This window comes from Oryctolagus cuniculus, chromosome 1 (assembly GCF_051225735.1).
Source record: "Oryctolagus cuniculus isolate XC-2025 breed Fujian yellow rabbit chromosome 1, ASM5122573v1, whole genome shotgun sequence".
NCBI classification, from domain to species: Eukaryota; Metazoa; Chordata; class Mammalia; order Lagomorpha; family Leporidae; genus Oryctolagus; species Oryctolagus cuniculus.
In genome coordinates, this window is record NC_142867.1 from 173,767,311 (window position 1) to 173,785,691 (window position 18,381).

The window sequence follows — 18,381 nt, forward strand, 5'->3', positions numbered from 1 at the left end:
TCCCTCCTTCCCACCCATCCACCCATGTTCCCAACCTCTGCTCCTCCTTCCTTTCTTATTCTTTGTTTTCATTTTTACAATGACATATTTTCAGTTTGTCTTATCATAAGCTTAACCCTTCACTAAGTAAAGAATTCAACAAACAGAAGAAAAAAACAGTTTCTCAACAGTAGAGACAAGTACTGTAAACAATAATCAAACCTCAAACTGTCAGTTTTGCTCATATACATTACATTTTTTGTACTGTATAGTTACCAGAGATCAGGGAATAGATGATGTTTGTCTTTCATGACTGGCTTATTTCACTAAGTGTATTGGTTTCTAATTGTATCCATTTTGTTGCAAAAGACAAGATTAAATCTTTAAAAAAGAAATAAACACTAATTTCAATACCATAAAAATCCATGAATAAATTAAAATGACAATAGTGTTTTAATTTTAGGAAATCTTTTAATATAATGCATAATATTAGTAGATCAAAGGAGAAAAACTATACGACTGTGTGGATAGATGTCCAAAACTAATATTTTAGTGTTTCAGTAAATTAGGAGACATGTGCATTTAGAGATGCCACAGTGTTGGAGCAGTGAAACTGAGCACTCCCCATACAGTCAGAGTTAGTCTCCATGGGCGTGGCTTCTGGGGCCAAGGGGCGGGGTGCTTTGGTGGCTGTGGTGGTCTGGTAGTACCAGAAGAGGGCAAGGAGGATTCAGCAGGGCCAAGGTGGAAGCGGAGGGTTTAGGGGCCGAGGTGGAAGACGAGGAGGAGGAGTTGGTGGCAGAGGAAGACGTGCTGGTCGCTTCCATTTTGGAGACATCTGGTATCCTGGTTGGGGGAAGGAAAGGAAACCTGTCAGGGAAGAAGGTGATGGAGGAGTCTCTTGGGCATAAGGGTGTCTTTGTCAAGGAAACGAAGATGCATTGGTTACCAAGAATGTGATTTTTTTAAAATAAGATTTATTTATTTATTTGAAGGCAGAGTTACAGAGAAGCAGAGGCAAAGGCAGAGAGAGACAGAGGCAGAGGCAGAGAGAGAGAGGTCTTCCATCCACTGATTTACTCCCCAGATGGTCACAACAGCTGTAGCTGTGCTGATCTGAAGCCAGGAGCCAGGAGCTTCTTCTGGGTTCTCCTATATGGTGCAGGGTCCCAAGGATTTGGGCCGTCTTCTACTGCTTTCCCAGGCCATAGCAGAGAGCTAGATCAGAAGTGGAGCAGCTAGGACTCAACAAGCGCCTGTATGGCGTGCTGCTATGCCACAGCATAGTGTGTTAGGAGAATCAGTTTATGGAGCAAAGAGCGAATAGCGAATCTGAAACCTTTTCTGTTCCAAGATGGCGGCAGCAATACAGGGCTGCGAGGATCAAATTCACAATCAGCCAGACCTAGGTGCACTGCTTCCGGTGCTACCATCTTCACCATCTCTGATATTGTTGGCCTGGTCTCTGCAGCTATGTTCTCCCACTGCTCTGGCTGTGACTTCACCTACTTGGCCAAGAACAGCACTAACATTCTTCCTGCATGCTCGGACATCACAATGGAGGATGTGACCCATGCTGCTGTGGTTCTGCTAAGCCAACTCCAAAGGTGGCTTGGATGCCAACACCTTACTACCTAATGGAGGACAATTTGTGATTTCCACTAAGGACAACTACACTGCCTCTACAGCCTCAGGCAATGTTCTCCTCCCACATGAAAAAGATGCAACAGGAGAACACCAAGCCCCAGGAGCAGTTGAGGCTTGAGCCATATGGACCATCCTGTGGTCTCATGTGTGCCCAGGCTACTGCCCAAGGGGAAGAAATGATGCTCAGTGCTTTCCAGATTTCAAGGGATATGAGTTACTCTGTTGCACCTGCATTTTGATTTAAAGAATTACTGGGGAAGAGAGTAAGTTAGGAACAAAAGTAAGTAAAGTTAGGAATAAAGGGAACAATCCATTATAAAGTAAAGTTTGCTATTATAGTTAATAAGATCAAGTACTAGAAGCAAATCAAGTAAAAACAATTTAAACAATCTTAGGGAAACAAAGCAGCAGAGGGGTGGTAAAATTGTGTTATTCCTTAACATAATTGTTGCTTAAAAGTTTAATTTGGGGGGCTGGGGTAGTAGTTCTGTTGGTTAAGCCACCACCTTCAAAGAGAGCATCGCATATGGTCAATGTGCCATGTCCTGGATGCTCTACTTCTCTCTCTCTCTCTTTTAAGATTTATTTATTTATTTGAAAGTCAGAGTTACACAGAGAGAAGGAGAGACAAAGAGAGGTCTTCCATCCGCTGGTTCACTCCCCAATTGGCTGCAACTGCCAGAGCTGTGCCAATCTGAAGTCAGGAGCCAGGAGCTTCTTCCAGGTCTCCCACTCAGGTTCAGGGGCCCAAGGACTTGGTCCATCTTCTACTGCTTTCCCAGGCCATAGTAGAGAGTTGGATCGGAAGTGGAACAGCTGGGTCTCCAGTTCCCATAGGGGATGCCAGCACTGCAGACAGGGTCTTTACCTAGTATGACACAGCGCCGGCCCCTGGATGCTCCACTTCTGATCCAGCTCTCTGCTTATATGCCTGGGAAAGCAGTGAAAGATGGCCCAAATGCTTGGGGCCCTGTCACCCACATGGAGACCCAGAGGGAGTTCCAGGCTCCTGGCTTAGGCCTGGATCATAGTTTCCACTAGGCCCAGTCCTGGCCTTTGCAGTCATTTTGGAAGTGATCCAAGGAATGGGAAATCTCTCTTCCTCTGTCTCTCTTGCACTCTCTGTAACTCTACCTTTCAAATGAATAAATAAGTCTTTTACATCTTTCTTTATTTATTTGAGATGAAAGAGAGAATTTCTTCTACTGCTTTAACTTCCAAGATGCCTGCAATGCTAGGAAGGAGGACTTGGGAAGAACAGGCTCAATGCTGAGAGAAAGGAGCCTGGAACTAATCTAGATCTCCCAGGTGGGTGGCAGGAACCTAGTTAATTAATTAATCTTATTAAGCCATTGCCCCTGCCTCCCTGGATCTGCCTTAGCAGGAAGCTAGAGTCAGAGCTAGAGAGAACCCAGAAACTGAAACTAGATACTCCATGTATGACATTGACATTGTAACAGGTGTTTTAACTGCTAGGCTAGAGACTCCTTGTAACATAATATATTGTCAATCATTGCTGAAGGAAGACTGGTATCACATGGTACAGCAATAGAGACATTAACATTTAACTTTGAAGCAAAACAGTTTGCCATTGTGGTCAATATCTTTTAAACATCCTTATGGAAATTATAACCTGACCATCATGGGAAAAAATGAAAAAAAAATTACATAAACGTATAATCAAAACAGAAAATAAATATTAATTGCCAATGTCATGATTTGTTATTGTGGAATTTGAAGAGATCTAAAAGGCCTATCAGAATTTGTCTGGATGTTAGCACAGCCTGATTGAAAACAGAGCAGTCAAATTTCCCTATACAAATAATAAACATTTAAAATATGAAATAAGGAACCACAGTAGTAGAAATAATATAAATTCTAAATAATTAACTAAAATCCACTTCTAGGAGCTTTTTGAAATAAATTACATAAATTTTCTTTTCAATCTAAAAATTCTATGCAAGATAAAAATGAAGAACAGTTGTGTTTTTCATCAACAAATGGAAGGAGATAGTAACATCTTCTAATATTCACATATAAAATATCATAACCCAAATTTTAACTTTGGAAATGAATAGTGTAGTTAGCTAAATAATTCTAAACATTTGTCTACATGTACATCTAGAGTTAAAATAGCAAATCATAAAACATTGTAAATAACCCATTAATATTATAGTATACTTTCAGCAACAAAGTATATGGATAGGCCAATGTAAGAGTGATGACAGGTCAGAAGCAAGGGCAATTATGCATAATTACTGAGTTAATGAATCTAAAATTGGAATTTTAAATAGAATGACCAAATGGATTCATTAATAAGTGACAATGGAATACCTGGATAACATCACACATGTCTGCATCATATTTTATACCAAAATAAATCACTAACAGATTTAAGATTTATGGTAATTTTGATTATATTTAATCTTTAATTCTCAGAATTTATTTTTCCAATGCTGTGTTGATAAGAGCACTCTAATATACAGACAATAAATTTTGAATTCTTACAAAATTTCTGGAAAGCTATTTGGTGATATGAGTATAGTGTCTTGACAACATTCAATGTGATTTAGGGGTTTCATGCTTAGAAATATATATATATATATATATTTTTTTGACAGGCAGAGTGGACAGTGAGAGAGAGAGACAGAGAGAAAGGTCTTCCTTTGCTGTTGGTTCACCCTCCAATGGCTGCCGCGGCCAGCGCACTGCAGCCGGCGCACCACGCTGATCCGATGGCAGGAGCCAGGTACTTATCCTGGTCTCCCATGGGGTGCAGGGCCCAAGTACTTGGGCCATCCTCCACTGCACTTCCCTGGCCACAGCAGAGATATATTTTAAACATTCAATAACATTTAGAATGGCTTTACTGTCATATGACAAGAGTCATAAAATCTTGCAAAAACTTAGAGTATTTATCAATATGAGATTTGTTAAGTAAATTAGAGGCTATTCAAATAGCTATGGATTTTTGGTCATTAAAATAATAATGTATTTTATTTATATATAAAAATGCTGAAAATCTCATTCTCCTTTCTCTTTATTTTTGATATATGTCTCTGTCTCTATTTCTGTCTCTTTCCATGATATATATGTATACATATATATTTAACATATATAAATACACATAAAATGAAAGTATTTAAGCTCTAAAATTAATTATTGAAAGCTATAATATCAGCTTTTAAATTTTGTCTCTTGTTGTATTTGCATTTTATGATTTTTTTTTTTTGTTGTTGTTGTTTGACAGGTAGAGTTAAAGACAGTGAGAGAGAGAGACAGACAGAAAGGTCTTCCCTCTTTTGGTTCACTCCCCAAATGGCCGCCATGGCCAGAGCTGTGCCGATCCAAAGCCAGGAGCCAGGTGCTTCCTCCTGGTCTCCCATGTGGGTGTAGGGGCCCAAACACTTGGGCCATCCTCCACTGCCCTCCTGGGCCACAGCAGAGATCTGGACTGGAAGAGGAGCAACCAGGACTAGAACCTAGAGCCCATATGGGATGCCAGCACCACAGGCAGAGGATTAGCCATGGCACCAGCCCACATTTTATGATTTTTATCTTCACTGTTGTTATGGATTACTCATAAAATATGCTATTCTTATTTTCATGGAAAAAATTTCTAAGTAAATTTTCTGAGAGACATTTTAGTTAATTTTACTCTGCTAATTAATTTTATATAAAGAACATAGGTATATGTGGCTCTAATCAGGCAGTAAAGAAGTAAAGAGTGATTCATTTTATTCAACATTGTATCCCCTTATGTACCTACAACACTGCTCAATAATTAATAAATATTGGCTATATTAATACACTCAATGGGATACCATCATTTTTAAACTAGTCTCTTAATGTTGAATATACAGAGATTGATAAATCTTTTTGCTATATATATGTTACAGCAAAATATAAATATGCTCTTGTGGAATCTTGGCCATGTGTGCAAGAAAATCACCTTCAGATGGAGCCAAAATGGGACTGGCATTTTGGCACAATGGGTAAAGCATTCCATATGGACACTGGTTCGATTCCTGGTTGCTCCATTTCTGATCCAGCACCCTCTAAATGGTCTGGGAAAAGTAGTGCAAGATTCCCCAAATGTTTGGATCCCTGCCATCCATGTAGGAGACCAGGATGAAGCTCCTTGCTCTTAATTTCGATCTGTCCTGGCCCTGGCCATTATTTGGGGGAGTGAATTAGCAAATGGAAAATCTTTCTCTCTGTGTTTCTCCCTCATTCTCTGTAACTGTGATTTTCAAATAAATAAAGAATCTTAAAACATATATTTACATTTAAGAAAAAGCATCAAAGGTGCCATATTTGAAGCCACCAGCACGTGGCTTGTGACCTCCTGTATTCACTTGTTTTATTGTCCAGAATCATAACCTCTTCCACCATCAATGTGGAACACACACTGTGTGTTTGTGCGTGCACATATACATATAAATATGAATGAACCTAGCTATACCAAATATTTTGACTTGTTAATTCAGAAAATGAGCCATAAGTAATACAAGTATTCTGCAAGTTCTCTTGGCCTTAAATGATAAGGAAGGACAACTATATCCTGGGAACCCATGACAACAGATGTCTAGGAGCAGTGATGAAAAAGTTAAATTCTTAACACTTAAAGGTAAGGTAAATTGGATATGGTGGAATGAAAGGGAAGCAGATGGAATCAAGTGAGATAACAGAAAAAAAAAAAAAAAACTAAAACATTGAAATGAAAACCTCTATCTTGGATGCTAGTCCTGGGCATTTAAAATCTGGTCTTCCATTACCAATTTGTTGAGTTGGGGGCAAATCGTCTTTTTCTGGACCATATTTATTCACTATAGTGCTCCTGCTACCAGACGTCTTTCTGAGACTCCAGAATTCCTTTAGCTCCTTTCCGTTGTACTTAGAAGTTCCTACTAATAAGGTGACATATCCATTAATATAGTCTAAGCTATGTAAGCACCCTTCTTGATTCAATCTTTTCTGTCACAGCATTACTAAAATCTGGCCATTGCCAAAGTTTTAATCTATGACTGTGTGCCAGACTCCTAGAAATTCCTGCTGTGGACTTCTGGTTCCATGGAAAAACCTTACTTCCCTTTAATAAATTCCAAAGCCTCAGTCATCTGCAAATTGCAATGTCAGTGGACCATCTTTAGCATCACAAATCATCTACCCTTCAGTACCTCAATACTTTCCCCTAAAGAATTGTAGCATAGTGTATCTGAGTCTTCATGTAATTGCCACCAAATTGTAGATAATGGTGTTTTGAAAAAGTTAGCAATAAGTTCAACCAACTATCACTCTAGTAAAGTGAAAAATTATTTGCACAATAAGAAGTCACAAAATCAGAACGTTCTGAAGAGAAATTAGCAGCATTTTCAAAGTAGACATGATAGTGCATACTTTTATTGGGCCCTTGAAATCCTCATCCTAGCTATTCACATTTGGGTATGTTAATATCTGAATGAATAAGAATCATCTCAGCTGTTCAGGAAGATCAACTGATCCCTCCAAGTATAACCTGGGATGTAGGCTTGTATAGATATTTGCTGCATATCACCATGACAGACTCAAGCATTTGTGCAATCTCATGATCACCATTATATCATACGAAATATAATGAGAGTGAGATTCAGGATAGTCAAGTCTGAGCACAAATGTCGTAGCTCTTACTTAACATTGTTGCTCTCCACAAAATAAAGAATCTTAGTTATGATCATTTCCTGAACTCAGAGCTATAACATTAATGCTGGAATAAGTTTCCCAAATGTTCTTCACATCACACTCTCACATACCTACTATCTGGCCTACCCTATTCAAGATTAAATTCAAATTCAAGAAGCCTAGAGCCTGAAGCACATTGTGTTCCCGGGTCCTTGTATTGGGGTAAGTTGTGCTAGTTTTCCCATTTCAAGGCATTAGCTAAGGATGATCAAAACCACACAGAAGAATAACAACACAGGGATTTAAGAGAAAAGAGAGATGATATCTGAAGAAGATAACAACTTGGAGAGAAACCAACGAGAATCCCAAAAGTACAAGCTGAGATTCAGAACTTAGCAAGAACTACAAAGTAAATAGATATGAAAACCATGGATGGAAACCTGTAAAATGTTCTGAGTAGACTGGAGAAAAGAAATATCTTCAGCTACCCAGCATATAGACAGGGGAATCTTGGTTAAGCATTGTTCTGCCTGAATGTCTTCTGTAAAAATGTGATTATAAAGCTCATACCTGTCCTCTTGCAAGGAGAATGTTAAATGGGTTGATGGATGTTTAGACTTATGGATGGATGTATAAGTAGATAAAGAAATAGATACCTGTCGAATTACACTCAATATACTTCTCTTTTATGTACAAATCACAAGTTGCTTTCTGTTTTCTTAACTACCTTGAAAAGCATCAACATGAAGGCAGGTGTTGTGGGGCACTGGGTTAAGCGACTGCTTGGGATGCCCACATTGCATCCAGTGCCGGTTCAAGTATTGGCTACGTAACTTTCTTTCTTTTTTCTTTTTTTTTAAAGCTTATTCAATAGATCATTAAAAAAAAGATTATTTATTTGAAAAGCAGAGTTACAGAGAGAGAGAGGGAGAGAGAGAGAGGTCTTCCATTCCCCAAATGGTTGCAATGGCTAGGACTGGACCAGGCTGAAGCCAGGAGCCAGGAGTTTCATGTAGGCCTCCCACAAGGTTCCAGGGACCCAAGGACTTAGGCCATTCTCTGCTGCTTTCTCAGGTGTATTAGCAGGGAGCTGGATTGGAAGTGGAGTAGCCTGCTACTTGAACTGAGACCCATATGTGATACCAGCACCGTAGGCCATGGATTAACCTGTTGTGCCACAGATCTGGCCCCTACCCCACTTTCTATCAAGCTTCCTGCCTCTGCTTCCTAGGAAGCAATAGATGGTGGTCTGAGAGCTTGGGACTTGTTACCCACATTAGACCTCGATATAGTTCTGGGCTCCTGGCTCTGGATGACCAAACCCTAACTGTTGTGAACAGTTGGTGAGAGAACCAGCATGTGGAAGGTATCTCTTTCTCTCTGACTCTCTGACTCTCTCACTCTGTTACTTTCCTTTCCAAGCAGACAAAAATAAACACTAAAAATGTTTTTAAAGGCATTAACATGAGACACTTTTAGTAAAGAAGTTCTGCCAAATGTTTGCATTGTTAATGATGTGGTCAGCATGGTGGTTAAAGATTCCAGTTCTATGGAGTCAGAGATAAATCTCAGCAGATTTGAAATTAACTGTGTGGTATATTTTAATACATGAATGCTTCTAAATAAGTTTTCAAAGTTCTTATGGATTGATTGTCTCTCTGACTTCTTGGAATAATTCTTAATGGAAAGTCTTGACTTTGAATTTAGATTAAATTTTTTTCTTTCATTCTTGCATTGACATTTGTTAGGTGTTTGACCTTCTGATGTTATCCTAATCTCTTCCACTCTAAATTTCCCTCATCTACAAATTGGAAACCTACCAATGTCTCAATCACAGAGTTGTTAAGGAAATTAGTGAGATGATTCATGTAATGTGCTCAATGTATGCTTACCATGTAAGATGATCTATAAATGAATTTTGGTTACTTACTTTATGAGCTTCTAGAAAAGGTAGATGACATTTAGAAATAGAAAACGGAATGAGAATCATAATTATAACACAAAACCCAAATCAATTAGAAAATATAACTTGATAGATACAGATATTAGACAATTTCAAAAACATAAAAAGTCATTAACTAATATATTTTATGACAATGCTGTAGTTATAATGCAAATGACATTATAAGGTCTAAAAGTCTTATGTTTTTGCTGGCACTGTGGTTTATTCGGTTAGGGCATTGTCTGAGACTCGATGCCCATGTGGGTGCTGGTTCAAGTCCCAAATGCTTCACTTCAGATCCAATTCCCTGCTAATGTACCTGGGGAAACAGTGGAAGATGACCCAAATACTTGAGCCCTTGCCGCACATATGGGAGACTCCTGGCTTTGGCTTGGCCTTGCCCTGGGCGTTGCAGCCATTTGGGAAGTGAACCAGAGGATGGGAGATTCTCTCTCTGTCACACTGCCTTCAAATAAAATAAATAGATTTCTTTAAAGAAGATCTTATGTTGTGGGTCACTAAATTAAATAATTTTTAAAAATTATATTTAAATATAATCTTATTATAATTATTCTCTGCTTTTTTACATCTCTGTTAATAAAGTCCTATGTAATTACAAAAATGTGGATGAGCAAGTTTACCTTTGAAAATCAGCCATTAATCTAATTCTCAGAGATAATCATGGCTGATATATCATGAGTAAATTTTCAGACCACAAATACCTTCATTTATATGCATTCATAAATACATATGCATCACTTGTTTTAAAAAACAGGATTAGTGATCATGTTATAAATACTCTTTATATACTCCTTTTCCAATTACATTTTATTAATATTCCCAATAACTTTACAAATACAATATGCTATAGTATTCTGTATAATATGGTGACTAAACAAAGGTGTATTCTGAATGCTGTTTTAAAGAAGCTTGTCTAGAGACCAAAGACTCCTAGAAGCTGGGTTATAATTTTATTCCATAAAACAGAACAACTGGTTCTATTTTAGTTTTTCACCTGTTTCTGAACTCATACTTTTATTTTATTTTGAATCATGACTTACTTGTTTTTAAAATACCTTGTGATTTTTAGTAGAAAATGCTGAATATTATTATAACAATTTATCTTCACATAGTAGAAACCCTTGGCTGGAAAAGACACTGTTTTATTTTCCTGATGCACTAGGGGAAGTTATTGCGTTTTTGGCTCTGGCCGTAGCTATTAATTGTCCAACTTTTATGACCATGAACCACTGCCCTCAAATTCTTTTCTTCCCTTTTTCATCAATACAGCTATATATAATCTTGCTTCTGAGATGAGAAAACACAGACCAACAGTGCATTACAATTGGCAGGTTTATGCAAAACTAAATATTGCTTGTCGTTTTGAGTAGACCTTCACATCAGCTCTGAATTTATAATCGATTTTCACATACATTAATTTACGTATTTGAAAATAAATAATCAATAAGCAATATTAGCATCATACTTGGTTATTAGTAAATAAAAGGAACAATAGAAATTTCCATTCTTTAGCATTCAGTCACAAAGCTTAATTAACAATGCTTTGCTACACCTGGACTGGGACACAATTATACTTCAGTAATATGTAAAAGAAAACCTTTGCGGCTTACTTGGCTGATACTCCGCCTGCAGTGCCGGCACACAGGGTTCTAGTCCTGGTTGGAGCGCTGGATCCTGTCCTGGTTGCTCCTCTTCCAGTCCTTCTCTCCGGGAAGGCAGTGGAGGATGGCCCAAGTGCTTGGGCCCTGCACCCGCATGGGAGACCAGGAGAAAGCACCTGGCTCTTGGCTTTGGATCAGCGCAGCGCACTGGCCGCAGCAGCCATTGGGGGGTGAACCAATGGTAGGAAGACCTCTCTCTTTCTCTCTCTCTCACTGTCTAACTCTGTCTGAAAAAAAAAAAAAAACCTTCTAAAAAAGACTTTTTTTAGTATTTTAACCATAATTGAAATTTCAAAATTTCGCCTCTCCCCCATAATAAAGAATTGATAGCATATGATCAATTCCTTCCTTATCTCCCCATCCCTTGCCCCAGTCAAGTAAGCTTCTTACAACATTGCCACTGGTATTAATATGATTTCTTTCTGTGTTGCATCATGGTTTTTTTCCCCTTATGTTCCTTCTTTAACAGGTACCTGTTAGTTGTGAAGATGTCGTATGTACTGAATAATCTTGAATGTTTAAAAAAAATAAAGCAGAGGACTAAGGACTGCATGTACTCATCAGATTGCAGAGGGTCCCATCTCTAAGGAAAGGGAGTTTTATAGTGGGTCTGAGGAATGCATAATTTCATTTACATTGTGACCACTAACCTCATCTTTATATTACCTGAATGGCAGAGGCATTGATTAATATGGTGTAATAGAAAAACAAACAAACAAGGTACTGTAACACAAGACATTCAAATTTTCTTCCTGCCACTTCCTTGTAACTTGAATCTACTGGCAGAAGCAGTAAGATAATCATTTCAAACCCTGCTTCTCATCTATTTGTCGTGTGCTCTGGAAATGCTACTTTCCCGTTCTGAACATTAGTTTCAGTTCTAATGTGGGAATAATAATCCTTTTCTTCCAAAGCTGTTGGGAAGATTACAACTGCATCATATACTGCCCAGACCAGTTGCAGTACCTCACAGCTACTCAAGCAAATGTAGCTGTAATTATGATAGTTGTTATCAATCATGTCATTCAAACTTTCTGAGAAATAGCCTGGAGAGTCTTTAAGTTTTCCTCTGACCTAACATTACACCAAACCATCTGCATTTTAAGATAGAGGAATTTTTTTATACCAGTTGCAATTGAATGCAGTGGAAGAAAACAATAGAGTGAAGTATTTCCTATGCAGGAATCTTAACAGGACACCCTTAATCAAGACTTTCCTTAATCAAGAATGTTAATTAACAACTTCCTTCTTTCCTTCCCTTTCTGTCCCCTATTCCCCTCTCCCTTCACTTCCTTGATTTTTCTCTGTTTCTTTTCTCTTATTTTTTATTCTCGCTACCTTTACTTTTCTCTATATACGCAAACACACAGCATGTGTGTATACAGGTACATCTGCATATTTTTAAATCAAAGTTTATACATTTAAATCCATATGGTGTGTTTAGGTCATTTTTTAAAAAAGGTTCTGTTGTTTTTCTAAGAGAATCTTCTCTCTCTCTCTCTCTCTCTCTCTCTTTATTACATCCCTTCTTAATGTGACAGACATATGTTGTTTCTGAGCCATACATGTCACTATTTTTGCCTTAAGGAAGAGTTGCAATCTGTTTACAGAATACAAACATTTTTTGCTGTGTTATTTTCTTTAGTGATAGAAAACTGCAAAATAGGTTAAAAATCTCCTGCTTAAATTTCAAAAACTATGATAATTTAATAATCAGCTGTGATAATTAAGTGAAAGCAATTGTTTTCTGCCTTTCTCTGTCATATCTGATTTTGTTTTTGGAATCTATTCTGAAGCCTCTGAATTTTAGGGAAGTTTCCCTCACAGATATTAGGTATTTAGATATTCTATGAGCTGAGAAAAACGTGAAGAATGAAATCTTCCAACTAATAAACTTTAAAAGTTGCAACGTCAGGACCCACAAAATAATGTGGGAGAAAAATGTGGCAGTCCCACATTCATTGTTCAACAGCATCTCAAGCCATCTGAATTGTAAGCGATAGTCGATGACCTCAGCTTGTCCTTGAGGCTCACTAGCAAAAGATAGTGCTGCAGTTGGAGCCTTGGCAGTGACCAGAGCCAAGTTTAAAATGAAGAATGCTGCTGTTTTCTATCTCTCCAGAACAGATCTTGTAGAGCATCTGAGGGGTGCATCTGGCTATCAAATGTGTTAAAATCATGTTTAGTAGTATCATGCTCCTTGATGAAGTAAATTATTTTTCCACTACTAGGTAGCAATTAATAAGTATGGGAACTTTCACATATTCAAATAGCAGAAAAATTTTATAACATCTTTGGATGCAGTTTTTTTTAAAGATTTGTTTATTTTTATAAAGGCAGAGTTACAGAGAGGGAGAGAGAGAGACAGACAGACAGACAGACAGACACTGGTTGATTTCCCAAATGGCCACAATGGCAGGACTGGGCTATGTTGAAGCCAGGAACCAGAAACTCTGTCAGAGTCTCCCATGTGGGTAGGAGGGGCCCAACGTCTTGGGGCATTTTCAGATGCTTTCTCAGGTGCATTAGCAGGGAGCTGGGTCAAATGTGGAAAAGCTGGGACTCCAACCAGGGCTATGCTGGCATCACAGGCCAAGGCTTAACCCACTGTGCCACATAACCAGCCCCTAAATGTGGTTTTGAAATGAGGAGATAGGATAAAGTGAAAGATCATTTGAAAAACTGGGAAATCTACATGTACTTTTAAAAAGAAAAAAAATGGCTTGGACTTATTTTTCATTCTTGATTTATCAGAAGTTGTAATAACTTTCTCAAGAAAGCAGTAAAGGAAAACATATTTGGATCCTTTAGAGATTAATGTGAGTTGAATTTTTTTAAACCTGAAATAAAATAAGTTATTGTGAAGGAGAAACTTAGTATAAGCTAACAAACTTGGTTATAGTTGAAGATTCATAGTTCTGCCAACATAAATTTATCACACTTACTGAATGTATTCTTTAATGAAGTTGTAAATAAAGCTCAGATACTCTTATTGAATTATTACATTATATTCACATATAAGAAATATGCTTGGAACATGGGAGAGAAATGATTATTTTGTCATTATTGCTCCAGTAATGGAATTGATTGAAATGTTATAACCAAACATTCAAAAAAATCTCTAAGATTAACTTTTGTATACAATTTAGATACAAAACCACTGCAAAACAGAATTGTACAATTTAATACAGAAGAAATATATGTTGACAAAGTCAAGCCAGTTCCTTCACCTACACCCTAGGTACTCACAGATTACCAGAGTTTTGAAAAGACTGTGTAAACTATGGAAATAGAGCTGACACTAGATATGTATTTTTAGCAGCAAGGCAATAACTCAGAAAGATACATGGTATTGACTGAGTTCCTCCAAACTATTGTTTCTTAGTTTTGTTTATGGATTCAAATGTTATTGTTCAATATGTGCAAAGCTGCATAAATTATTGTAGTGCACAGGCAGTATGAAACCACCAATTTACTTCACTTCACCACAGCATTAAATGTCAAGGTGTCAAGTTGTCCCTTCAGGTTTCATTGGCAAACATAAATTATTGCTAATAGAATGCACCAGTGAAACTTCTGAATAACAAATGACTTTGGAAAGCATCACTACCAGAAGGAACTACAGGACACTAGAGATAATTTATGTCACAAATATTATCAAAAGCTCGTATGCTTGGAAGGTTGATTTCTAAATGTAAAATAAATAACTGACTGAGTGCCGTGTGTTCAACTCATCCTCCTGCAGTTTCTGTCAAATATATTCTTAAAGCTGTCGTAGCTCTGGCTGCAAACCTGCAGTGCAAAAGAGCTCCAAGGTGTGTGTTTGCTGGAAGTTTCAGCTTTAGGTGAATTCTCCAAGTTGTTTCAAACTACCTTTCCCTCTCTTATGGATTCAGGTATTATTGTTTCATTTAGTGTATAATATCTGCTTGCATTCTGAAATACCCGGAGCTTAGGTAGATTGTGTAAGATCCTCAGGACTCTGACATTGTAACTGTCTTTGCTATTTTGCTCTATCTCCATTTTCAATGGATGTGTGTTGGGGGGAGGGAACAAATAAAGTGTCAGAAAGTGGATCCCACTCTTAATAGGTGTCATTAAGTATTATTAAATCCATAAAATATTATTAAAACAGAATTATCAAAGAATATTTTTAGAAGATTTATTTTATTTATCTGAAAGAGTTACAGAGAAAAGTAGAGACAGAGAGAGAGGTCTTCCATCCTCTGGTTCACTCCCCAAATGCCTGCAATGGCTGAAGCTGCACCTATCTGAAGCCAGGAGCCAGGAGCTTCTTCTGGGTCTCCCACACCGGTATAGGGGCCCCAGGACTTGGGCCATGCTCTAATGCTTTCCCAGGCCATAGCAGAGAGCTGAATTGGAAGAGGAGCAGCCGGGACTAGAACCGGCGACCATATGGGATGCTGGCACTTCAGGCCAGGGCTTTAACCTGATGTGTCACAACGCTGGCCCCATCAAAGAATATTTTAGATTTCCATCATTTACAATAAGAATGCACAAGTTCTTTCATTTGGTCCAACCACAGCAAGAATTGGGGTAGCCAAACACAGGAATAAATAAGGAAGTCATTTTTGCAATGGTTTTAATCCAATGATCTCATGACACTCGTACTCTAAGAAACAGCATTTCTTGGTAATTTTCAGAGAAAAATGTTTTTGATGATAAAAATTAGAGACAAATACATTATGTGAAATTACAAACTAAATAATTCTTAGGCTTCAATGTAGAAATTTAGAGTGTTTTAGTGGCTTTCAAGGTAAAAAACACATTCTAAAAACAATACATGTAACCTAGGAAGAAGATTTTTGGGAAACTATTTTGTGCCTCGAGGTTTAATTTTCCCACTATTTAGCTTATCTTAATATGCCTTAAAGATTTTTCTAATTGCTCTTTTAAACAGAAGAGTAAAATGCCTCATGCTTTTACTATATGACTATTAAGTTTATTTACATTGTATTATTTAATGATATTAAAATTATGATATGCCTATTCTCTTTCTTCAGTAAAATTTCATTTTATATACACAAACACATATATATTTCTAGATAAAATCACTGGATTTCTCATTATTTACAGCCCTTGTTAGAATGGAGAACTTCACTTGCATTTGCAAACACTACTACAGGTGTGACTTAGGACTCATTTAACAAGCAGCCTTACGTGATTTAGTCCGGAGTATTGCATGAACCATATTTTAAGTAAAAATAGCATGAAACACAAATTGGCAAAGGTTTTTATAAATGTATCTATGTATCATAATAATTCAAGGGCTGGTGCTGTGGCATAGCGGGTAAAGCCACTGCCTGCCATATGAGCATCCCATGTGGGCACCGGTTCTAGGCCTGGCTGCTCCACTTCTGATCTGGCTCTCTGCTATGGCCTGAGAACGCAGTGGAGGATGACCCAAGTGCTTGGGCCCCTATACCCATGTGGGAGACCTGGAGGAAGCCCTGGCTCCTGGCTTTGGATTGGCGCAGCTCCGGCAAATGCAGGCATTTGGGAAGTGAATCGGGGCATGGAAGACCTCTCTCTCTCTGCCTCTGTGTGTCTCTTGCTTTCAAATAAATCTTTAAAAACAAAACACAACAAAACAAAAAACAAACAAAAAATAGTTCAAAGTATTTCCTCAATATAGGACTTTATAAATAACCTGTCATTTGGTTTATCATTAAGCTGGTCGTTATAAATAGAACAGATTTATTTTGGGATAGTTACAACATACTGCTAATATTTTTAATATTATGATATTGTTGAATTTAAATGTAAGAATGATGAAACAAGGTGTAGGGAAATTGTGAGTTTGGAATCAGACACAGCTGGACTGGAGCCTCAGCCCTGCCACTTACTGGAAGTGTAACTTTAGGCAGTTTTCTTCATCTTTGGGACTAGTTTTCTTTGTTTGTTTCTCCAAATGATAGAATGAATAATAAGTATTTTTCAGGATTATTGTGAGGGGTCAAATAAGTTTTTGTGTAGGTACCTAATTATCTGACCAGTCGTAAGGCATCTGAATCCTTTATAAACAACTCATTATTTCACTACTTCCTCTTGAAGCAAAGTAAACAATGGTTATTTTGCTTTTCTTCGGATTGTACATATGTTAACAATGCACGACTTACACAATTAGCTAACAGATTCTCTCGTTTCTTTTTCAAAGGTCCAGTCCACCATAATTTTTATCTGGGTTACTAAAAATATTTCATAATTATAATCCATGACTCTAATCTTGCTTTTTAAAATCCATCATCTGTTATACATCCAGGATGATTGTACTAAAGTCTGAGTCTAGAGGGACATCTCTCTGCTGCCTCAAATTTACAGTGGTTCCTTATTGCACTCAGGCACAAGGTCACTGTATAGAATCTTTTGTGGCTTTGACATTGCTTTTGTTTTTGGCACTATTTGTAATCATTCCTGACTCTATAGACACATAGAAACACCACGTGAAATTTTCCATGAAGAAATCAAGCTGTTTCTTATCTACTCCTAATGTATCATTATCTACCCTTTGCCTGGTTACACACATTTCAAATTCCATATAAGGCTTTCCTTCTTGCATGACTCCCCGTCTGTCAGGTTAGATGCCTAGGTTTTACTTTTCCAGAAGTGTCTCCATGACATTGACAAGAGATATCACACTGTCTCGTTGCTTGTGATTGTCACTCTCCCTGAATGGATCATGAGCACTGAGCATTGCTTTTCTTTAGTTATCCTTCCGGTGCCCAGCACAATGCTTGCCTCATAACTGTTCATCACAAAAACATGCCTTGAAAGAATGGAAGCATTTAATGAGGCTAGCATCAAACACTAAATTGTCAAAGTGATTCCCTGACTCTGGATTCATCATCTAAACTCGACAGACACGGCAAAGAGAATGTGGTAGAGTTAGAGGCCGAAAGGGAACTGTTAAGACTATCAAGCTTCTAATTAATGTCATAGGGTTTTCAGAAGAACCTAGGCCTTGAAGGCTTTGGAGCAATCCTCTTGTGACTGCAGCTGGACACATGCTGTAGTGCATCAACATACTCTGTCAACAGTATATTTTCCGGTGTCTTTCCATATCTTCAATACCTGAGGCTAATGTCTCCAGCATTCTTCACTTCACCCCGTCTTGTGTATGTCAACACTAGAGGAGAAATATACTAAAAATTCAGACTATTGTCCCTTTATTAATTGGAGTCATGTTTACAGCTATTTTTTAAAACCAAAGTTTTTCCTAATATGTTAAAGATATTCTTGAACATGGTAAGAAATATTCTGGGAGCTGTCATTGTGGTGTAGTGGGTTGAGTGGCTGTTGAAATGTCGGTATCCCATATGGGAGCCAGTGTGAGGCCTGGCTGCTCCCTGCTGGTGTGCCTGGAGGGTAGTGCAGGTTGGCCGAAGTCCTTGGACCCCTGCACTCATGTGAGAAACCCTGATGAAGTTCTGGCTCCTGGCTGCAGCCTGG

At 37.9% G+C, this 18,381-nt stretch overlaps 1 pseudogene; it reads left to right on the forward strand.

Annotated features, from left to right (window-relative positions):
• Positions 1-18,381, forward strand: part of LOC149128765 (protein lin-28 homolog A pseudogene) — a 146,074-nt pseudogene that overhangs the window by 55,754 nt on the left and 71,939 nt on the right.